The sequence below is a fragment of the Grammomys surdaster genome, unplaced genomic scaffold (genome assembly GCF_004785775.1).
Source record: "Grammomys surdaster isolate TR1022 unplaced genomic scaffold, NIH_TR_1.0 61, whole genome shotgun sequence".
NCBI lineage: Eukaryota > Metazoa > Chordata > Mammalia > Rodentia > Muridae > Grammomys > Grammomys surdaster.
Genome location: NW_021604563.1, coordinates 16,857,334 through 16,882,697, shown reverse-complemented (window position 1 = coordinate 16,882,697; position 25,364 = coordinate 16,857,334). Strand labels below are relative to the sequence as shown.

At 38.6% G+C, this 25,364-nt stretch overlaps 3 pseudogenes; 2 read left to right on the top strand and 1 right to left on the bottom strand.

The window, feature by feature from the left end:
- Positions 1-513: 513 nt before the first annotated feature.
- On the top strand, positions 514-1,775 carry LOC114637642 (annotated as a pseudogene).
- A 1,520-nt stretch (positions 1,776-3,295) lies between these two features.
- LOC114638400 lies at positions 3,296-4,853 on the top strand (annotated as a pseudogene).
- An 18,143-nt stretch (positions 4,854-22,996) lies between these two features.
- LOC114628520 lies at positions 22,997-24,407 on the bottom strand (annotated as a pseudogene).
- Between the last annotated feature and the right edge of the window lie 957 nt (positions 24,408-25,364).

Genomic DNA, 25,364 nt, shown 5'->3' with positions numbered 1-25,364 from the left:
GAGAAGATAGTATACCTAAGTGACCCCAAAAATTCTACCAGAGAACTCTTACAGCTGATAAACACCTTCAGCAAAGTGGCTGGATGAAAAATTAACTCAAAGAAATCAGTAGCCCTCCTTCATCTAAATGATAAACAGACTAAGAAAAAATTAGGGAAACAACACACTTTATAATAGCCACAAATAATATAAAACATCTTTGTATAACTCTAACCAAGCAAGAGAAATACCTGTATGATAAGTCTCTGAAGAAAGAGATTGAAGAAGATATCAGGAGATGGAAAGATCTTCCATGCTTATGGGTAGGTGGGATTAACATTGTGAAAATGGCCATCTTACCAAAAACAATTTACAGATTAAATGAAATTGCCATCAAACTTCCAACACAATTCTTTATTGATCTTGAAAGAACAATTCTCAACTTCATATGAAAAACCAGGAACAAAGCCCGTCCTGAACAATTAAAGAAAGAAAGAAAGGGCCGGAGCCTGTCCACATCGACTGACCAGAGTCCTCGAATCGCCCGCTCCGGACCTCCCGACCTCCCCGACCCCAGCTTTCTGACTTGTGGAAACACTTAAGAATCATGTCTCTGCATCAGTTTCTGCTAGAGCCAATCACCTGCCATGCCTGGAACAGGGATTGTACCCAGATTGCCTTGAGCCCCAATAATCATGAGGTGCACATCTACAAGAAGAATGGGAGTCAGTGGACGAAAGCTTATGAGCTGAAGGAACATAACAGACACATCACAGGTATTGACTGGGCTCCTAAGAGCGACCGCATTGTCACTTGTGGGACGGACCGCAACGCCTATGTCTGGAGTCAGAAAGATGGCATCTGGAAGCCCACCCTGGTGATCCTGAGGATTAACCGTGCAGCCACTTTCGTGAAGTGGTCCCCACTTGAGAACAAGTTTGCTGTGGGGAGTGGAGCCCGGCTCATCTCTGTTTGTTACTTTGAGTCTGAGAATGACTGTTGGGTGAGCAAGCACATTAAGAAGCCGATTCGCTCCATGGTCCTCAGCTTGGACTGGCATCCCAACAATGTTTTGCTGGCTGCAGGCGCCTGTGACTTCAAATGCAGAGTGTTTTCTGCCTACATAAAAGAGGTGGATGAGAAGCTAGCCAGCACACCCTGGGGCAGCAAGATGCCTTTTGGTCAGCTGATGTCTGAGTTTGGTGGCAGTGGCTCAGGCGGCTGGGTGCATGGGGTCAGCTTCTCTGCCAGTGGGAGCCGCCTGGCCTGGGTCAGCCATGACAGCACCGTGTCTGTTGCTGATGCCTCAAAAAGCATGCAGGTTTCAACTCTGAGAACGGAGTTCCTGCCGCTGCTCAGTGTGTCATTTGTCTCAGAGAACAGCGTTGTGGCTGCCGGCCATGACTGCTGCCCGATGCTCTTTAACTACAACTACCGTGGCTGTTTGACCTTTGTGTCCAAACTAGACGTCCCAAAGCGGAGCATCCAGCACAACATGTCTGCTATGGAACGCTTCCGTAACATGGACAAGAGGGCCACTACCGAGGACCAAAACACAGCCTTGGAAACACTGCACCAGAACAGCATCACTCAAGTGTCTATTTATGAAGTGGACAAGCAAGATTGTCGCAAATTTTGCACTACTGGCATTGATGGAGCCATGACAATTTGGGATTTCAAGACCCTAGAGTCTTCCATCCAGGGTCTCCGGATAATGTGAAGCCGAGTGAGCCTCTGCCATCCAGCATGAAGAACGGGACTGAGCACACTCTGCTGCTCACTGGCGGGGAGGATCACTGGCCCGAGAAAACACTGTCACACTGAAGCAACTAGCGTGTGTTCGTGTGGATGTCGTGGATGAAGTGTGGGATTTACAGACAGTAGTGGTTTGTTTTGCTTTTTCTTTCATTTTGTTGTGTTTTGATTTTGCTATCTCATTCCATTTTTGACCAAAGCTTCTCTTTAAGTAGTTTATTATGGAAGATTGTCACACTAACTTAGAGGGGAAGGGAAGTGTGTACATTGTGTGCTAAAAAATTAAAGAAAAATCCCAAGTGTGAAGAAAAGAAAGAAAGGAAGAAAGAAAGAAAGAAAGAAAGAAAGAAAGAAAGAAAGAAAGAAAGAAAGAAATGAGACCTTCTGGAGGTATCATCATCCCTGACCTCAAGCTATACTACAGAGCAATAGTAATAAAAAAAACTACATGGTATTGGTATAGGAACCGACAGGATGATTAATGCATTCTATTTGAAGCTCCTGAAATAAACCCATACACCTATGGACACTTGATTTTTGATAAAGGAGCCAAAAATCATACAATGGAAAAAAGAAAGCATCTTCGACAAATAGTGGTGGACTAACTGGATCTCTGCATGTAGAAGAATATAAATATATCCATATTTATCACCCTGCACAAAACTCAAGTCCAAGTGGATCAAATACAACATAAAATCAGATACGCTAAATCTAGTAGAATAGAAAATGGGGAATAACTTTGAACTCATTGGACAACTTCCTGAACAAAACACCAATGACTCAGTCTCAAGATTAACAATTGATAAATGGGACCCAATGAAACTGAAAAGATTCTGTAAGTCAAAGGACACTGTCAATAGGACAAAATGATAGCCTACAGATTGGGAAAAGATCTTCACCAACCCTTCATTTGGCAGAGGGCTAATATGCAAAATATATAAAGAACTCAAGAAGTTAGACACCAACAACCCAAATAATTCAATTAAAAACAGGGTACAGAGGAAAACAAAGAATTCTCAACAAAGGAATCTCTAATGGCTCAGAAACACTTAAAGAAATGTTAATGTCTTAGTCATCAGAGAAATGCAAATCAAGACAACTCTGAGATTCTACCTCACATCCATTAGAATGGCCAAGATTAAAAAAAAAAACCTCAAGTGATAGCTCATGTTGGACAGGATGTGGAGCAAAGGGAACACTCCTACATTGCTTCCAGGAGTACAAACTTACATAACCACTCTGGAAATCAAATTTCTAGGAAAATTGGGTAAATTTCTACCACAAGACACAGCTATACCACTTCAGAGCAAATACCCAAAAGATAACCCCCCCATACCATAAGGATACTTCCTCAACTATATTCATACCAGCTTTACTCATAATAGCCTGTAACTGGAAACAACCTAGATGCCCCTCAACTGAAGAACGGGTAAAGAAATGTGGTTCATTTACACAATGGACTACAACTCAGCTATTAAAAATAAGGACTGGGGTGGTGGAGGCGAAGGTGGAGGCAGCGGCTGTTGCGTAGGACCGAGTGGCGCAGCGGCGGCATGGCCGAAGAGATGGCATCCTGGAGCGTGCCTTCGCCCAGTCTTGTAGAGTATTTTGAGGACCAGACCTCCTTCCAGTGTGGCTATTGCAAGAACAACTTTGGCAGTCGCTCCCATGGCATGTGGGCACATTCCATGACAGTGCAGGATTATCAGGATCTTATAGACAGAGGATGGAGAAGAAGTGGAAAATATGTGTACAAACCTGTCATGAATCAAACATGCTGTCCTCAGTATACAATAAGGTGTCATCCTTTACAGTTTCAGCCATCAAAATCTCACAAGAAAGTTTTGAAAAAAATGCTGAAATTTCTGGCTAAAGGAGAGATCTCGAAAGGCAGTTGTGAGGATGAGCCCATGGATTCTACAATGGAGGATACTGTTGATGATGACTTTACATTAATGAACAAGTTGGATATGAAGTGTGACCTTAAAACACTCAACAATGACCTCAAAGGAAGCATAGAGAGTGAAAAGATGGAGAAAGAAACAGTTTAAAGAAAAGGATCTAAAGAGTTAATTCATCCACAAGCTATAGAGGAGAAGTTGGGCTCTGGTAAACCATCACATTCAATCAAAGTTCATATTGGTCCTAATCCAGGTAAAGGGGCTGGTTTGAGTAAGTCTCCATGTCGAAAAGCAAAGGAAATGAGGAAAGAAAGGAAAAGGTTAAACCTGATGCACCAGAACTCAGCTGGAGCCTTTGAGGGTTTCCAGGCTCAAGATCAGCCAGTATCTTTGTTACCAAAGGCTAAATCCAACGGGCCCAAGTCACTTGAAGATTTGATTTTTGAATCTTTACTGGAGAATGCACAAGTTAGAGGTGAGGGTGGTAAGATCTTCTCCACCAAGCCTCAGTTCAAAGCCACATTTCAGGAGTCTTACCAGGTCTATGAACGTTACCAGATGATTATTCACAAGGATCCACCTGATAAGCCAACTGTGGAGCCTGTTTACAGGATTCCTTTGCAACTCACCATTGGAGGCAGAGCACCCTGCTAATGGACCAGAATGTGGTTGGTTATGGCTCTTTTCACCAGCAGTACTGTCTTGATGGGAAGATCATTGCTGTGGGGTGATAGACATCCTACCACACTGTGTGTCTTCTGTGTATACTATGATTCTGATTATTCATTTTTGTCTTTGGGTGTCTATTCAGCATTAAGATAAATTGCTTTTACTAGACAACTGTATGAGAAAACATCACAACTAAGCTATTATGACATGGGTTTCTACATTCATTCCTATCCCAAGATGAGATACAAGGGTCAGTATAGACCTTCCGATTTGCTGTGTCCTGAGATATATGTCTGGGTACCCATTGAGCAGTGCCTGCCTTCTCTGGACAACTCTAAGTATTGCCGTTTCAACCAGGACCCACAAGCAGAGGATGAAGGGCACAGTAAGGAACTTGACCAACTACGGGTGTTTCACAGACTATCTGCCATGCCTTACGGTGTTTATAAGAACCACCAGGAAGACCCAAGTGAGGAGGCCACTGTGCTGGAGTATGCAAACCTCGTAGGACAGAAGTGCTCGGAGAGGATGCTGCTGTTCAGACACTGAAGGTCTGTGCCACAGCCCAGCACCAGCCTGGGCTCTCCTGCCACAGTGCTGCCTGCGTCTCGGTTCCTGCAGCCACTCACCAAGTACATTCGTAGAGCTTTTTAAAAGTATTTTGTGGAATTGTATTTATGAGAATCTTGTGGTTAATATAAAGATTTTAAAATACTCTATGATCTAGTCCTTTAATTGGGACTTGTCCTTTTGAAGTTGCTAAATGGAACAGAGTATGCTAAATGTCTCCAGTAAATATATGAGGAAGGAAAATGAAGAAGTAAATCTAAGTAATTTCCTCACAGTTACTGTTTTGTGCTGGAGAAATTCTGACACAGAGACTATTCTTTTAGACCAGTGGTTCTTAACCTGTGGGTTCATGACACCCATAGGGGCTGAATGTTAGATAAGGGCTGTAGCAAAATTATAGTTATGAAGTAGCAACAAAATAATTTTATGGTTGGGGGAGGGTTCACCACAACGTGAGGAACTGTATTAAAGGATAGCAGTATTGGGAAGGCGGAGAACCACATTAGCTTATGCTGGGAAATTCAGGTGGGGTCAAAGGTGAACGGCACATTCCATCACCAGGAAATGTGCCTTTCCCACAAATCAAAACTCTGTTACTCTGTTTGATATTAAATTCGTCCAGTGTTATAGTGTATTATTAGTAGACAACCTCTAAAGGAAATGTAAACATTGCAAACATCAGTTGTTCACTTTGGGTGTCTGTTCAGGATGGTCCTGCTTATGTCTGTTGTCTTGGCATAATTGTTTTCCCTGTCACTAGTGTTCCCTTGTGCCCCAGAGTTATTCCGTTTGGATGATAAAATATTCAGTGATCTTAGTGGTGTTTGCTCTATTTCTACAAACCTAAGAAACAACTTTTTAAAGAAACATAGTAACTCCTGCTTGATCTAAGGCTTATCCAAAGAAAATAGATTCCTACTTTCCATTCTCTGGAACTCAGACGTTCTTTTGTGATTAGAGATAGAAGTGGTTATTAACTAGTCCTGTAGCTGTGCACAAGCCGTAGTGGAGTTGGTGGGGCCTATAGCCTCTGCATTTCTCTTCTGATTGTGGGTTGGAGAGTAAGCATTGCCATTGGTACTTCAGAATAGAGACCAGCTACTCACTTTCATTCTTGTGATGTTGGGCCTTCTGCTTGCTCACCAAATGCCTGCTGTCAAGGAGGCAGGCAGCCAGCTGGTTAAAGAGGCTCTCCTCAAGTGGGCTGGAAGCTGGATGTACAGGTTAGCTTTCTTTTTTCTACTTGTTCTCAGCTAGACCCTTCTGTGCTAGCTGTCTGGCCTTGGACCTGCAGAGAGCACCCTATCCTACAGTGAGGATAGTGTTACTTTTTTTCTTTTTATAAAGATTACTCCAAGAGTAATCAACTAAAACACTAAGAAATTAAGTCATTTGAAATCCTCCTAGGCCTAGAGAAAGGAACATTATAGAAACCCACACATTACTAGTCTACCTCAAATAAAATCGTGCATTCTTTGCTATGTAGTTGTCCTCAGTGGTAACGTGTGAGTGTATCTAAGATGGAAGATTGTTGAAAATGTGATAGGTAATCTCAGTAGTATTAAGTAGAGTGGGGTCAGCATATATGCCCTTGGCATTGGGTAGCCAGGCATACTGCATACCCTTTTCCTTGTAGGTGGTATATCCATACTACCAGAATTTGGGGGTGGGGTTCAGCCCAATATCTTACCCTCGCTCTGAGAGTTCCTCGTGCAGAATGTAGAGGAAAATGACTCACTCTCCCTGTTACTGTACTAATAAGCCTGCCCTAGTGTGAGGCTTCAGAGCAACTGGACATGAAAACTCTTCAGCTCAGTTGCTATGTTCTCATTCTCTCCCTCTACTCTCCCTCCCTCCCCACTCCGATATATTTTTTTAACTAGTATGAAATCTTAGGGGTCTAGATGTTGTTAAAGATGTGCCCTTGGGTGGGGCTGAGGAGATAACCCACTTAGTACAGTGCCTGAATTCAGTTCTTTAGAGCCCATGTAAAATGTTGGGTTTGGTAGCATGTGTCTGAAATGCAGGCACTGGGGATTCAGTAGAGGAGTAGTACATCTGGGGCCCACTGACTAGTGGCCTAGCCTACTGAGTGAGCATGGAGCCACTGAGAGACCCTGTCTAAAAGGAGGCAGACAGCATTCATGAGGACAATAGATGTTGTCCTCTATACATGGGTTACAAAAAGGAGCCTGCTAATGTCTTCAGCTCTCTAGTGAGTGTCACAGCTAGGATAGGACAGTCAAGAAAAGTATCTCAACTTGGCATTTTTGCAAAGTCTAACTGAGGTACCTAATTCTGTCAGTGACTTTCATCTAAATAAAGGTACATGGAAGCCTTTGAGGGACAGAGTCTGTCTTCTTCAGGCAGGAAGGTCTGTGTGTTCCATCTCCTTCTTTAGTCTCCTTCTGAATTCAAGTAGAGTCACACTTCCCTCCATGCCTGACAGCATAGGAGTCATTTTGATTCTCGGTGTACCATCTTTATTTAAATTATTTTCAGTTCTCTGAGACTTTTGTTACTTTTATTACAGGTAATCTAAGCACTTTTATATTCAAAGATAAAGGCTATATTATCAGACGAATATGTTCACTCAATTAAAATTATTTAGGTAAAAATTATTATTTATGTTTCCTTTCAAGCAGTCTATCCTATTTTATCCATTTGCAAATGCCAGTTTTGTGTGGTTTCTTAGCATATCAAAATTATTATGTAGAATATTTCTAGCTTTCTGAACAGCAAATAGTTTGGTTTATAAATATTGTATTATTTCAGTATGAATAAAGGTGAGAGAGAATACAAACATTTAACCAAAATGATTCTACTGTGGCCAACTTAAAAGAAAAGAAGGAAATGAGTGGGGACTTGATTTGTTTGAATTACAAGTTATTCAACTGTGTGTTCCTTTCCTAAGGAAACCATTGGCTGTAAGGCAATATAAGTTTGATTGCATTGAATGTTTTTGCTCTTGTAAAAAAGCCCAAAATAATGTAAAAAAAAAAAAACCACAAAGCTGCTTGTATCTGCAAAAAAATAAAAAAATAAAAATAAGGACACAATAAATTTTGCAGGCAAATTAATGGAACTAGAAAATATTATCCTGAGTGAGTTAACCCAGACCCAAAAAGACATGTATGCTATGTACTCACTCATAAGTGGATATTAGCCATAAATAAAGGATAACCATGCTATAATTCACACACCCAAAGAACCCAAATAAAAGAGAGGGCCCAAGGGACACTGGTTGAATCTTTCTCAGAAAGGGAAATAAAAATAAGTATCAGAGGTGGATGGAAGGAGGAAACTGGGTAGAAGAAAGGATGGGGAGAGGCAGGGGGCAGATTAGGTCCAAGGAGAACAGGGTAAAGACAATGGAATTCAATTGTGGACAAAGGAGGCATCTCTAAGACTTCCCAGAGACCAGAACATGTTGTGGCCCCGAGGTGGCTATGAAGGTGACTAGCTGAAACTCCTAGCAGTGGGTGACTAGCTGAAACTCCTAGCAGTGAGAGATATGAATCCTGAAGTGGACACTTACTGTAGCCAGAGAAGACTCCAGCGGAAGGATCAGGACAGAAACCTATCCACAAGACCTTCTACTCAAAATGTGTCCTGCTTACAAGATGTGAAGGGACAAAGATAGAACAGAGATGGAGGGAATGACAAACTAATGACTGATCCATATAGAGACTCACTCCATGGGTAAGAACCAGTGCTTGATACTATTAATGATAATCTGTTATGCTTCCAGACAAGAATCTAGCATAACTGTCCTCTGAGAGGCCCCATCCAACAGCTGATTAAAACAGGCACAGAGACACACAGACAAACATTAATGGAGTTCAGGAAGTCTTGTGGAAGAATTGGGGGAAACACTGAGGGGTCCAAAGATTATAGGGACTCCAAAGGAAGACCAACGGAATCAACTAACCCTTGGACCCTTGGGGGCTTCCAGAGACTGAACCACCAACCAAAGAGTAAGCGTGGATGGACTGGGTCTAGCATCCCCTCCACATATGTAGCAGATGTTTTGCTTGGTCTTCATGCAGGTCACCCAACAACTGGAGCCAAGCTGTCCCTGATTATTTTGGCTCCCTTGTATCCTGTTCCCCTAATTGTGCCACCTTGTCCAGCCTCAGTGAGAGAGGATCTGCCTAGTCCTGTAGTGACTGATGTTCTAGGGGGCAGAAGGATGCTCAGTGGTTTCCACCTTCTCAGAGGAGAATGGGAGGGGGGAATGATGGGGAAAAGCTGCAAGGGGAGATTGGGATGAGAAGGAGGACTGATATTGGGATGTAAAGTGAATAAATAAATTAATTTTAAAAGTAAATCACAGCATTAGAAAAAGAAATTTAAAAATCTAGGAGATCTAAAAGTGACATATTTCAAATTTGGAAAGACAATAACTGCTATAACTAGCAGATCTGTCACAATTGAAAGAAAAAGGAAAACCTTCCATGACAAAAGCAGGTTTAGGACCACTAAGCAAGTACCAAAGAAGATACTTCAAGGAATTCTTTGAACTGAAAAGAAAGATAAATATATTTATGAGGTCAAAGGAACAATATCCTCGATTAAGAGTAACAGGTAAACATCATATACCATATAGTCAACAAAATGACACTTTTCAGTAATAAGTCTGAAAATAAATTTTATCAATTTCCCAATTAATGGATATTAGATAGCATACTAGATTAAAAGGCAAGAACCATCTCTTTGTTGTCTCCAACAAATTCATCTTACTATAAAAAGGTAGATGTTATTGCTACCTTAAGGTGAAAGGGAGGACAATCCTTTTTAAACAAATGCAGATAGGAAACAAGCAGAAGCTGATGTCCCAGTATCTGACAAAATAGACTTCTATTTTGTTGCTGTGGTTAAATACCCTGCTTGACAAAAGCAATTTAGGGAAGAAAGCTTTTATTTTAGCTCTCAGTTTGAGGTTACAGTCTGAAAATAGCAGGAAAGGATGAGCAGCAGGAGCTTGAGAGAACTGGTCATGTCACAACCACAAGTCAAGAACAAAAGAGAGAATTAATGCCTTCAAGCCTATGCTCAGTTTACCTTCTTCATTCTTATATAGTCTAGGAGAGCTTGACTGCCCACAGTGAGAGGCTCCTTTCACATAATTAACATAATTAAAATAATGTCCCACAGACCAATCCCTCACAGAGATTATAGATTTTTAAATTGATAATGAAAACTAACCACATAAACTTTGGCTCAAAGTGAGTCAGAAGAGACAAAAAAGGACACTTCATATTTGAATAAAGTAATAATGCATCCAAAAGACTACAACTCTGCACATATACACACCAAACCTACATGCACCAGATTTCAAAAAAAAATATTACTAGATACTAAGATAAGATTAACCCTAACAAATTAACAGTTGGTGGCTTCAGTGTTCACTTTCACTAACTAATAGGACATCAAGTCAGAAAATAAACAAATATATGAATTAAATGACATCCCAGATTAATTGAACTTATAAGACATCAGCAGAATATTCCTTTCACAATGCACAATACCCATCCTTTTTAGATGCTCACATGTTACATTAAAGTTTCCCAGGAAAACGTGCACAAACACAAATGTCTACTAAACATTGATAGGCACCATGTCAGACCAAAACACAATCTCATCATGTCCAAGATGAGACAAATTAATTTATTGTTCTTTCCTAAAGAACACTGGTAAGGGGTTGTTTACAGAACTTTGGTGACCCCCAAAGAGTGCTATCACTATAAAGTACTCCCTCTCCCACTATATGGATGACAGTTTCCTGGAAGCTGATGATAATCTTCAATTAACTTTCCACTTCTTATAAAGTCCAGCACCACCTAAAATCACTAGTAGCTAAGGGAGGGAACACAGAAGCAATATGAAGAACCTCAAAAGTAGACTACTCTTATTCTTACCTTCTTCAATCTACAAAAGAATGTTAATCTTAGTTACAATTCCACAGAGCTACCACTGTACTTTGGTGTTCTAGTTGCTCTGGGGGTTGGAAAAAAGTGCAGGATGGAATCTTGTTACTGCCCAGAAAAAAAGTGTCATACAGCATCAAATTTTCCTAGACATTATTCTAAAATCAATCGATCCTTTCCCCTAGCTAGGCCAGTCTCCATGATACACCTGCAAAAATACTTGAAAACTTAATTTAAAAAGATCAAACAAATCACTCAAAAGAATTAAGTTGGCTTTATTATAGCAATACAGTCATTATTCAACTTATGAAAATAAAGAAATATATCATATATATGGACTCAAGAACAGAAATCACATAATCATTTCCACAGCTACAGAAAAGACTTCTGACAAAATACAACATCCCTTCATAATAAAAATTTCTGAAGAAACTCAGATTTAAATGAACACATTTCAACACGATAAAGGCTATCTATGACAAACCTATAGCCGGCGATATATTAAATGGGGAAAAGACTCAAAATGCTGCAACTGAAATTAGGGAGTCAAAAAAGTCTTTCTACATTTTGTTCTAAATATAGTTCTGGAAGACTTTGCCAGAGGGGTAAGACAAGAAAAGCAAATAAAAGAGATATACATAGGAAAGAAAGAAGTCAAAACATCTCTATTTGCAGATTGTATAAATTTGAGATAAGAACATACAAAAACTTCATCAGAAAATCTTAAAATTCATAAATAATTTCAGCAAAGTCACAGGATATAAAATTAACATACCCAAATTAGTAACCTTTTTATATGCCAGTAACAATTCACCTAAGGAATGAATCCTGGGCATAATCACATTTGAAATTGCCTCAAAAATTACCTTGGAATACAACTAACCAAAGAAGTGAGCAAGCTCTATAATGAAAACTTAAAAACATGAAAGAGAGAAATTGAAGACAGCAATAGAAGATAGAAAGACATACAAAGATCATGGATTGGAAGAATCAATACTGTGAGAATGGATTTTACCAGGAGTAATTTGAAGATTAAATGAAATCCCCATAAAAATTTCAAGGCCATTCTTCAAAGAAATAGGGAGAAAATCTTAAAATTCACATAGAAACAGAAATAGCTTATACAATTCAATTGAAAGTAGAGTATATAATCATTATTTCGTAATATTTACACTTCTTTGTGTTAGAATCAATTTAGATATGATTCAAAGTATGTGAGGAAGGGTTTTTGAGTCAGAAAATTGTCATTTTATGTGACTCAAGCACTCATAGATCTTGCTATATACAGTGGATCTAATGTATATAGCAAATTACTTCCTATGAATTACAAAAATGACCACACTTTCTAAAGGTATGGAGAACTAGAGAAATCTAGCCCAGTTATATTTTAAAATAGATACTCTGGGCCACAGATAGCTGATTAGGTAATGGCTCCTGCCTGCAAGTCCAACAACCTGAATTTGGTCCCTGGGACTCACATGTTGGAAGGAGAGAACTAACACTCTCAAGTTGTTCTCTGATCTCCATGTTCCTGGTTCTTTAATGCTTGTATGTGTGCACATGGACACATTAGACACACAGACACACAGATAAGCGTTTAAAAATTATTTGGTGTTTGAGAATGTCAAACATACTTATGCTATGTTTTGATAAAATATACCTACAGACACTTTCTCTTCTACCCTTTCCATATACCTCAAATTCATGTAGACTTTTGAAAAACACACTGAGTTTACTTAGTATACCTGTATATGCATTGATGTAAAGCCATCCATTGGAGAATATGAAGCCTCACAAGGGCATCATCTCTGAAGAAAACTGCCTCTCTCTTCCCTAGCAGCCATCAGTTGTCAATAGCTATTCATGTATATTATGATGACTGGCCTTAGTTATGAACTAGAAATAAATATTTTCATTATTTCTTACCATTTTCTTATATGTAACCAAATTACAACTTGTGTCACAGAGAACAGACACCCAGTAGAATAATATAGTATCAGTCCAAGATCAAATGACATCTATAGTCCTTATGAGGATTTATGACTACCAGGCTCAATCTAAGGACATTATGAAATTGACAGTATTTATAATCTGGCCTTTCACAAATGTCTGCCACAGCATGTGCAAAACATGTGACATGTATGATCTTGATAGAAAAAACAAACTAGCTTGATGCAACAGATTGTTATGAGGCTCTCCTGCCAGAAGAGGACCTAATGTGTCTTGGATTAACAAAAGGAAATCTGAGAGACAAAAACCTCTGCCTTCTAGTTTAAGAGTAAAATTGAATGCTCTACCTAATAAAGATCAAATTCAAGCTGAAGAAAATCTGGTTCAGTAGTACCTAGGACCAAATGCATTAAAAGCTGTTATGGAGTTATTGAGGCTCATAAACTGCATTGGTTAGAGGAAGCATGATCAGTGAAGAAGTTGACTATTGCCCCAGAACCATAGGGAATGTTAGTCCCACTTACATACACTGAGTTGATTGTGACCCTAAATCATGCTTTGGCAGTGGCTATATTGATTCAGGAGCAAGCCCCTTTCTTCAGAGCTGTTAGAGTAGATGTTAATGTTTATAGATGCATTAAGAGAAATGTTTTCAAACTCTCTTTTACAATGAATCAAGATGTGGATTGATATGAACTGTATCCTTCTAGGGAGGTCTGTATTGTGTTGCAAGAAAAAATGGGAACTCAATTCCAGTTAGAAAACTGAGGCCATTTCATGAGACAAAGGTTATATTGTTAGACATTATAAATATAGACAACTCCAACACAACCCTCATGATTGCTGTAGATCATTCTATGTTTTAGAATGTTTTACACATTAAATATGCATGTAATAGTTAACAGCTGGACAACTCTTATTGGTGGATTGGTTGTATTCACTTCACAAAGTGATGGAAATGGGAATTATTTACTATGGTAACCTTGTCTCCATTAGGTCTAATCCATTTGCATAAGAAATAAGGTTAGAACATATCACCAAGTGTCTGGGGCTTCTCTTAATAGATTTTTAAAAAATATTTCTCTTTAGCTTTATGAGATAATTTTGCTATAACCCCAGCAAGACCTAGAAGGTGAGCTGGATGCTCTCTCCAAGCACATTCTAACCTTTGAAGCATTTCATTTTATATGCTTGGCACAACGATCACATACTCATTTGCATGGATCTACATAAATTATAAATATATCTCAACTCTGCTGCAAGCTCTGACCATGCTGCTTAGATGCAGTGAATGATCTAGATTAACCCTGCAGAAATTATACTATGTGCAGCCCTAGTTTTATACCAATTGTAATATACTTGGATCTCCGAGCAGAGTGCTTCCCCAATCTTTAACATTGCCCAGTGATTTGTAAAATAAAAATTATCCTGAAACAAAGGCTATCTGTGACAAAATCCAAACACTACTTTTTAAACTAAAAGAAATGTGTTTACATGGCTTTTGTGTTGGGTTAGCTAGTATTAAAAATCAGGGGCTGAGGGCAGGAAAAAATGTGTTTTAGCAGAGAAGAAAACAATATATTAAATCCATCTAAAACACTAGAGAGTTGCTAAGGGGCCCAAAGATTAATTAAGTGTATTTTGTTTAGAGGGGAATATTGAACAAAATTAGACTATACCTAATATGAATAATCTATAATGAATGTGGTTACCTTTAGATTTAACCAAATGAATAAATTGAAATTTCAGAAGTTCTTTACATTCATAATTTATAATATCCTTTCATCACTATTCAATACTACTGGATATAACAACTTCTGACTTTACTTGCTTGTCCTATATAGGTTAATAGTGACAGTCAAAAGCTATTACCTTATAAGTCTCACAAGTGACAAGTTATGATTATGGGTAAAATTAAGGGTGGACAACAAGTTTTCTTTGGTAAACTTTATGGCAAAAGTTCAAATGAGCTTCTTGATTTTGAAATGGATCAATACTTTGGATTAACTTTTTTAAATTGTTCAGTGTCTTTACTGTTTCTTAAAAATTTATACTTACTTGCTGCTCAGATTATAGTATGAGGAAGAAGTGAAGGAATTAAAGATTATCAAACACTCAGAAGTGTTTTGTAAGAATAAAGCATAATTACATTCACTACCTAATTTTATTTCACTATTGTTCATACTACCTATGATTTTATTCATGATTTTGTAATAAAACTATTGAAATTGATTTCTCAGTGTACCATTTAACTGGTGATATAATTTGTGATGGGTAATCTTTGGATTCAATTTGACACATCTGGGGAGAGGTGTTTATCTGTTAAACATTTCACTTTGAATTGGATTATTTTTGGCAGAAGAATATGTTGTCATCTGAAATTATAAAACTCTGTATTTGTTATTGCTTTTGATGTTTTTAATTTTTATTTGAACATGTTTTGTTCTGTTTCCATTTCATATGTAAATTTCTTTCATTTTATTGTTTAGTTTTTAAATTTTGTGTGTAGTGTATATATGAATACATGTGTGTGTGAATGAGCATGCACAAGCTGGAGGTTGATGGCCAGTATATTCTTCTGTCATAATTCACCTTGTTTTTGAGACTTGGGGGTCAGTCTGTTTCTGAACCTGAAGTTTACCAGTTTGATACCCTAGGAGCCACATGTACTCTTTATTTCCTCACTCCAAAGTCTTCCATATGCTACTTCCTCTTCTCCTTAAAACTCATGGCCTCACCTTTCGTTTTTATTGCATGGAGATATGTATACACATATATATATTCCTAAATATAACAATATCTTGTTCAGTGCATTCAGAATTACTTGTATGTATGTTTTCAGGGCTTACCATTTGGTATTAGATAACCAATTGGTGTGCTTTTTCCTGGGGAAGACTGTTTCTCCTGATCTCAGCATTCCTTAATTACCTGTAATTCTTTGTGGGATTAAGATCATAGGCTTTTCTCATTTACTTTGACATGTCTATATCCCTTGTTCAGCTTATGTTTGGGCAGTCACATTGGTGATATATAGTAACTGGTGTAAACTGAAATAAACCTATTGAATTGTAGAATATTCTAATTTATCCTTATATACAACTTTAGTACTTACTCTCACCCCTCTTACTCTTTTCTAACTAGCTAGTGACAGCTATCATACTTTTTCTATGAAATCAACATTTTTTTGGCTTCCATATATGAGTGAGAATACGTGGGATGTCTCTTTGTGCCCAGCTTACCACATATCATCACAGTGTACTATCATGTGGCTCTTACTATTGTCAGCCATTGTTCTCAGACCTTTACTTATGACAACTTGTTAAAATCCACCATCATCTTAATTTCATAGAAAATAATCTATGCCCAGAGATAGTAAACAAATTTCCAAGCATCACACAGCCATTAAGTACAGAGAAAAAAATTTAGCTCATTCTGACTTTATTTAATTGGTTATGATTCATACTGCTTATAATTTTATTCATGATTTTGCAATAAAAATTATAGAGATTTATTTCTGACTGTACCACTTAACTGGTGTTATAATTTGTGATTGCTAATCTTTGGTTTCAGTTTGACACATCTCAGAAGAAGTAATTTCATGTGAAGAAATGGTTCCATCAGATTGACTTATGGAAATGTCCATGGAGTGTTTTCTTGATTGTTAATTGATGTAGGATGGCCCAGATCACTATAGACAGTACAATTCTATGAAGGCTGGCCTGGGTTTTATACAAAAGCCAGCTGGTCAAATGAACAAACATAAAAAGCAAGCCAGTAAGCAGTGGTTCACTGTGGTTTCTGCTTTACGTTCCTGTCTGAGTTCCAGCCCTAATTTCACTCAATGGTGGACTACAACCTGTAAGCCCAAATGAATCTTGTCTTCCTGCCTTTGTCAATGTTTAATTGCTGCGAAGAGACACCATGACCAAGGCAGTCTTTATGAAAGAAAGCATTGCAGGCTTGCTTATAGTTTTTAAAGACAGAGAACATGGTGGCATGTAGGTAGGCACTGGAGCAGTAGCTGAGAGCTACATCCTGATCTGTAAGCAGAGAAAGAGAGAGATTATTTCTAGCACAGGTGTTTGCAACCTCAAAGCCCACTCTCCAGTGGCTTCCCTTCCTCCCTTGAGGCCACACCCTTAATCCTTGTAATCCTTTCAAATAGTGCCACTCTCTGGTGAGTAAGCATTCAAATATATGAGCCTATAAATGACATTTTTATTTAATCTGTCACATCTTCCCAAGTTGTTTTTGATCATGATGTTTAACCTAGCAACAGAAAGCAAACCAGAATATAACTTCTGACATGCTACTTGATATTCTTAAACCCCAATTTCCCCAACTGTAAAATGGAAATAATAAAAGTGCCTCATTTGATTGTTATTGTAAGGGTTCAATAAAACGTGTAAGTAATTTATCACAGTACTTTATTTATTCAGCTATCCCTTGATACTCATGATGTATTGGATTCCGAGACACCTTCTCCATGGATACTGAATTCTGCTGGTGCTCAAAGTCCTTATGTAAACATGAGTATTTGTGAAAACCTATACATACATTCTGATATACTTTAAACGGTTTCTTGATTGCTTGTAATATTCTGGGGGAAAGACTAAAGATGTATGAACTTTGGAAGGCCATAGCAGTATATACACATGCAACAATTCAGGTGCATATGTTTTGTAGAAGAAACAGACTAATAAAGCCATTTTATCATCATGTAATCAGCTGATGTGTGAAATCAGCTGATGTATGTGTGTGTTTGAGAGAGAGAGAGAGGGGGGGGGAAGGACTGATGAGATAATACTGTAGAGTCTCTCTTTTCAACTTTTTTTTCTTGTCTAACTCACTATGTAGCATATATTGGCCTCAAACTCATAGCAATATTTCTCTATCAATATTCTGACTGCTTAGGTGGTAAGCATGAGCCACCATATTCTTATAGGTTTATGGAAAGGATAAATTTAATGATATATGTAATGTATATAATGACTAGTTTCATACTATAGTATATCATGATAAAGGCAAGTTATAGAACAAAGAGTTTGTTTGGGGCTTACAGTTTCAGAAGGTTATAGTCCATAACTATCATGGCAGGAAGTATGGGAATAGGGAAGCAAGCATGAATTTACAGCAACAGCATAGACTTTGAGACACAAGCACAAGGCAGAGAGAGCTAACTGGGAGTGGTATAGAGGTTTGAAACCACAAAGCCTGACCCTAGTGACACAACTCTTCCAACAAGGCCATAACTCGCAACACTTCCCCAAAAGTTCTATCAACTGGGGACCATGTATTCAAACATAAGCTTAGGAGGACCTTTCTTACTCAAACCACTATAATCAGTTTATTTTATTTTTGTACTCTCAAAGTATATAACCTTCTCTAGGCACACTTTTGTTAAATAATGTAACATAGAAATGAGACCAAGGTAGTCCTGATTTGGAGTTATAGTTTTGACCAATTGTTAGTTTTATAACTTTAAAATTGTTGCTTAGATCTCACTTAACAATGCCTAACCTGGAGAACAAGACTAAATGGTATCAAGGAAAAGCATAACTATATGGATTACATAAAATAAAGCATACCAAATTCCTACCACGTTACTATTATCATTCAGAGAGATGGTTTCATCCTGCATAGTCAATGATTTATTTTTACTTCAAAACATTATTCAAAACTTTAATCTAGAGATGGGGCCAATAGAAATCAAGTTATTTGGTGTACAATCCTCTCCTACTGAGCAGAAGCATTCATTTTAAAGGCAGTCTTGTAATGTATGGAGAAATATTTCATGTTTGCAATTAATTTGAATGGATGAGTGTCTCTGTTTTTCTTGATAGCATTAATATTATTTTCTTTCATTTATAGTCCATTATAGTCCATGTTCATTAGTGAAAATAGAGAACATACAAGCAATGAATAAGTAAAAAGAAAGCCATCAATCAAGAGCCCTTTTGTATACTTGTATGCTTTGTTATACACTTAAATATAAATAGACATTTATTTTTACAGAATAGAATATATTTTTCTATGTTCTTTTTTCATTTATATCTTGAACATATTTTCATTGTAAAATTCTAAACATCTTTAAAACTTACTGTTATAAAGATTTATTTTGAATGGACTTTTCTCATACAATGTTTTAATGTGAAAGTCTGTCCCTAATGCCTATGGAAACTTGTGTCAGCTACAATATCTGCAATCAGCCAATTATGCTACTTAACTAGAGGTCCACTAGAGAGTTGATTTTGGTCAAATGAAAAATCTAAGTATTGGGGAAGTATGAGCTCCCCAAGTGCAAGTGGTCTTTCTGCTGCCTTCAGCAGTCCTGAAGTAATTTTCAAAAGTAAGCATAAAGAAATAGAATTTGCTTCACCCCTTCAGGGGGAAAGACTCAGTTAAGAAGCATCTCTCTCATCAGTGGTTATGTTGGAGGTGCTCATCATAATTTTCTACTGTGTAATAAAACTTGAGTTTGGAATAGCTAGAAGGATTTCCACCTCTGTTGCAATGGGGGTGGGGAGAAGACAGAGCCTTAGAAATTGTAAAGGTGTTGAGTGCCATCCATGTGACTGTCCAAAAAAACTTAGGCTCATGTAGAGGAGTTCATTACCTGTACTGGCATGTACTTAGGGTCTGGGCATGCTGCCTATGATTCTCCAAGTTTATGTTAGCAAAACCATGCCCGAAATCCTAGACTGTCATTCTTTATGGGAGACAATACAAATGCCTTCTTGGTAGAAAGAATTCTACAGATAGTTAGAAAAATTCTGAAATCTGTTATAAACATTCAGTCTGTAAAATTGTGATGCTTTCCTGGTCTGCTAAACTTCAAAGAGTCTGCTGGTAATGACTAATTTAAATTAATATTTGGATGTACTTCAAGTTTTGACAAATCAAGAAAAGGCACATTCCTGTTGGTTCTCCTGTGGTGTGGAATTGTGCTATTGAAAATAAAGATAGTCTGGAGACATTTCCAGGGGCAAATATTTATTTCAGTCTTTAAGATACTCCTAAATTGTCAAGCCAGGAAGAAGGGCATTACTCACCTGCCTTGTGCCTTAAGCTCTGCAGAAGGTTTTCTATTCAGGTTACACTCTGCTCTTTCCAGGCCTTTTTCTGCACCTTATTGTTTTATGTTTAATATTCTGTTTTCTTTCTACACAATAGAGTATTTGAGTCTCAACAAAGGTTAAGCTGAAGATTAAAAAAACCATGCTAAAATATGCATTTTATTTTGAAATGTATCCATTTTTGCCAGTACATGACCAGTAAATATAAACATTAGTTTCTGAACATATATTGGACATTCTGGGCAATATGTATATGGTACCCAGCAGTCAGCTGATACTACACTACACTTTGAGAATTACATAGGTCTGTTACATGTTCTCTAGCATTTGTTATGGAGAAATTCAATGTTCTCTTTGTAATTTGTGAATCTTCAGGATAATATGGTCCCATCAACACAGCTGGCTGTAAGCCTCTGTTTCACTAATCTCACTGTTGCTCTGTATTTGTGTTTGACATGTATTCAGCCAAATTACTCTCTTCCTTTCCCTCTATTTAATTCCAAAGTCCTTGTATAAGAAATTCAAACACTTTGCTTGCAATTTGGAAACAGAGAGATTGTAAATCGATATAAAGGAAGCACTTTAGAAGTAAATAGTTAACACACATTTTTCTAACAAGTTTTTTGACTCATGTTATGAGGAATTTCTCACTGATAACCTTTTCCCATAGGATCCAGCATGGTCCTGGAATTCTCAGGTTCAAGCCTTTCCTTTTCTATTTCAACTTCTAAGTTTGCCAGATCCCTCCAGCCAACACCACTCCCCACAAGCATCATCTTCACTAATTTTACTACAGAAAGCAATTCAGTTATATAGTCCACACACTTGAAAGCTTAAAGGACAGAAATTTATTTCTGACAGTTGTGGAGGCTGAGTGGCCAAAGTCGAGGTGCTAGCAGAGTGGATTTTCCTGAGTACTTTCTCCTATCTCCCTGGCCTCCAAATAGCATCCCCATTGTATTATACAGTACGCTTTACTTGATAAAGCCCACACCTGCTACCATTTCAATTTCTTAGAAAGACAATATCATATTTAATTAAGGCCATATCCTTATAAGCTAATGTAACAAAAATCTCAAATCAGACTTACACAGGGTTTAAAACGAAAACAGAGAGGAGGAGGCAGGGATAATGTAATTTTATTTATTTTGTTTTGTTTTCATTATTCATTCACTTTACATACAGATAGCAGCCTCCATTTCCTCCTAGTCCCCCCCAACACACAGCCCCTTACCCCATTCCCCCTCCTCTTCTTTTAGAAGGGAGAGGCCCTGGCACACCAAGTCACTGCAGGACTAGGCATATCCTTTCTCAGTGAGGCTAGAAAAGACCCTCCAGTTAGAGGAATGGGATCGACAGGCAGGGTAACAGATTCAGAGACAACTCCTGCCCCAGCTGTTGTGGGAGCAGCATTAAGACCAAGATATACATCTGTTACATATGTGCAGGGGGGGGGTTAGGTCCAATCCATGCTCTTTCTTTAGTTGGTGATTCACTCTCTGGGAGCCCCCATGGTTTCAAGTTAGTTGACTATGTTGGTCATTTTGTGAAGTCTCTATCTCCCTTAGTTCCCTCAATCCTTCCCCCAACTCTTCCACAAGACTATCCAGAGCTCCTTCTAATGTTTGAGTATGGGTTGCTGCATCTGTTTCAGTCAGCTGCTGGATGGAGCCGCTCAGAGGACAGTTATATTAGGCTCCTATCTGCAAGCATGACAGTGTCATTAATAGTGTCAGGGATTGATTCTTGCCCATGGGGTGGGTCTTAGTTTTGGGCAATCATTGGTTGGCCATTCTCTGCTCCATTTTTGTCGGTGCACATCTTGTAGGCAGAACACATTATGTGGTGAAGGTTTTGTGTGTGGGTTGCTGTCCTTACTTTATTTTAATCAAATAAAAAGTTAAAATTTAGAATAAAAATATAAAGATTCAAAAGACTGTCAAGTGAGAGGACTAATATTTCTTTCATGGGATTAAGCAAAATATTTTAAAATTTCTTATTTATGAATGCTTTCTAATATTTGTGAAATATCTATTCTATGTTAGATGGTAAGGTTGGTGGTAAAGAAAAAAAATGGAAAATGTTACTGCTCACAGACTTTTTTTTCCTTGTAAAATGATTTGTTTTCATACAATACATTCTGATTAGAATTTTGTTTCCTCCTACTCCTCCTGGTTTCTTCCCATTTCCCCTCTCATCCAGATCAACAGCTTGTCTGTCTCTCCTTAGAAAATGAATAGGGATCTAAGGAATAATAATAAGAGAAAAAGAAACAAATTATAATATGACAAGACAATCTAAACAAGAAAAAGAGACAAGGAAAAACCACAAAAAAACACATATATATGCACAGACACACACATCTGCACACATAGGAATCCCATAAAACCCCCAAACCAGAAGCCATATATACATAGGACAGCTAAGAAAAAAAGAGCCCTGATTTAACATTATGAGACAAAGAACTTCCGAAGATGCTGTTGAGATCATTTTGTCCTGCCCACCTATCTACTACTGTGCATGTGGCCTACACTTAAGAGTGATTTGTTTCCCCCGTGAGACTCCCTTGGAGAAAACTAAGTTTTCATTTGCAAGTGGTTATCAATTGGAGATAGATTCTTGATTCATATTTGACCTGTACATGTTGCCTCAGTCTGTGAGTTCATATGTGTGCCAGTCTTGTTTTGTTCAGAAGGCCTTGATTCCTTGGTGTTCCTCATCCATTTTGATCCTCACACTCTGCCTTTTTTTTATATATATATAGACTTCCCTGAGCCATAATGGGAGAGATCTGAGGGATGCATCCCATTTAAGGCTGAGTATTCCAGTGTCTCTCAGTCATTGCATATTGTCTAGCTGTTGGTCTTTATTTGTTCTCATCAGCTGCAAGAGGAAGCTTCTTTCATGATTGCTAAGCAAGGCACTAGTCTATGAGTATAGCAGGATGTCATTAGGAATCTGTTAATTGTTATGTTCCTTTAGCAGAGAAATAGCATTTGATTTTTCTCTAGGTCTCTGGTCTATCTTGTCTCAAGTTCTTTTTTTTTTTTTCTGTGTGCTCTGATGGAGATGCACTAGCATCCCTAAATAAAGCTTTATTATATGCAAACAAGGACATACAATACACAGTGTTCCATTCTTGGGACCAGAAGCAACCTTATTCTACTTACTGACAAAGGCAATCTGTGGCCCCCAGGTTAGAATAATAACAGGAATGTGAACACTCCCAGCAGGCTCTTGTAGCAAAGGAGACTTTCTTGGGCTTCCTTTGGGCCCTAAGTAGGTCCAGCAGCTCTGGACAAAATTGCTTAAATCTGTCTTTAAGTATCTTGTTACCCTCATAGCATTCCAGAGAGGCAGGGTACAGCTCCTGGGTCAGCTGGCTCAGCTTGGCTGTGTGACAAAGAAGGTCCTTCAGGACAAGCAGAGAGATATCATTCTTATAGAAGTTGACTTTGAGGAGCTGGGAGCATTTACTCAGGGCAGGCAAGAGGGCTTTGAAATAAGAGTCCGTCATTCCACACTGCTCCAGTTCCAGAATTTGTAGGGTACTTGAGACTTTCTCAAGGATGAGCCCCGGAAGCTTAGGGAGTATATTACATAGAAAGACACCCTTCAGGTTCAGATGCTTGAGCTTACGAATATTCAGACAATAGGGCAAGTACTCGAAGTCCGACTGTAAGAGCCGATGGCAGTCAATAATTGACAATGTCTCCAAAGGGGTCGTCAGGCAGCTGAGCCACTTGTCAAGGGAGTCTTCTAGAAGGTAGATATCATTCAAACAGATTCTGGAGACAGACAAAGTTGGGGAGCATAGAAAGCAACGTGCTATGCCACTCATCTTCCTGGTTTTCACAAGTAGTAGCACTGAAGGGCTCCTTAATTCCCTCTAGCATGAGGGTGTGAAGATTGCTCATCTGCTCCAGATAAGGAACAAGATCTACCAGGAATTCAAGCAACCATTGACTCAGCCATAGCTCCAGGATACAGTTCAAATCGACCAATTTAAAGACCTTTCTGACAGTAGAGACTGGTAAGGCACAACTGTGCAGTTTCCTACAGCATAGATGAATGGAAGATTTTCTCTGCTCAACCCATTGCAACAAATATATAGTCCATTCATCTAAACTGACCTCTGTGAGTTCAAAATCAGTTACCACCTTAAAATATATCTTCCTCCCAGGGTCAGGACACGTTTGTAGTGAGCAGTTATCTTCCTGGTATCCAACCTGTATGCTCCTGAAGTTATGGTTCACATTCCTCCTCAAATCAAGCATTCTGAGTTTGCACCTACTGGAATGAACCTTCTGTGTTAACAGGACATTCAACCCATCAAGCAGCGATTTCAAAGTCTACAGGTCAGGGTCCTCTATCAGGGCTCCTATAGAAAGGCATAGGAATGGCCAGACAGACACCACGGCAGTCAGGACCTTTGTATGCCTGTCTGTGAAGGCTCCCTTGAACATTTTTGAAAATAGGTGAATAGGCAGTTCCTCCAGAGCAGAAATGACTAAAGCTTCCTCCTTCAGTAGACTGTGTCTTGCTCACTGAAAGAATGTGGGTGGGGTGCCTCTCATTGTGACTGGTTTTCAGGGAAAATGAGCCTGATCTGAACACATTAAAAATCTCTAGATCCTAGCAGGGATAAGCGGTGACTCCAAGTGGCTCTAGGCTCCAAAACCTTGTCTCAAGTTCTTTACCACCCAAGCAACACTGAGTATGGGATCTATCTCCTGAAGTAGGCCTTAAATCAAATGAGATATTGGTTGGTTACTCCCACAAACTTTGTGCCTCTATTCTGCCAGGGTATCTAACGAGCAGGTTACTCTAATAAACTTAAAGATTTGTAACTGGGCTAATATTTACCCTTCTCTTTTGGTAATATGTAGAGTACCTTCCATTACCATTAATAGTCTGTTAGGCTAAAGGTTCTGGATAGCCAGCAACATGACTTTTCTGTGTTCAGTGAGTTACGTGGGTGTTATCTTCAATCATAGGGCTTTACCATCACTTTGTGGAGCACTACCAAGAGCATTGACCATTTTCTGGATTATTTTGGAGTTTCCATGGAACCACTTTGGCCAAGAACTCAACTACATATAACCCATTTCAAGTATTGGAAGCTTCATTTGGTAATGAGAGATTTCAACTTGGGGGTCTGTCTCCCTTGCTAGTAGGCAATTTCATTTATATTTTCTTTATATTTGTATATATTATAGAAAGCTTTTACTATGTTTCCATATGATCCTTCAAATGGCCCTTAGTTTTAGCTGTTCTTCCCTGTTTGATCCTCCCTCCTAGTCTCCACCCCATTCCATCCATAACTATTATATTTCCACGTTCTAGGTAACACTATCTCGCCATTGGGTAAAAGATCCACTCTTTTCTTATTAAATCCATTCATTCATTGATGAGTATCACAGTTGTTTTCAATCTCTGACTACTATAGAGAACGTAGGTGAATGTGTCTGTCTGTAGTATGATGTACCCAAGACTGGTATAGCTGGGTCCAGTTTGACTAGCACCATTTGTTG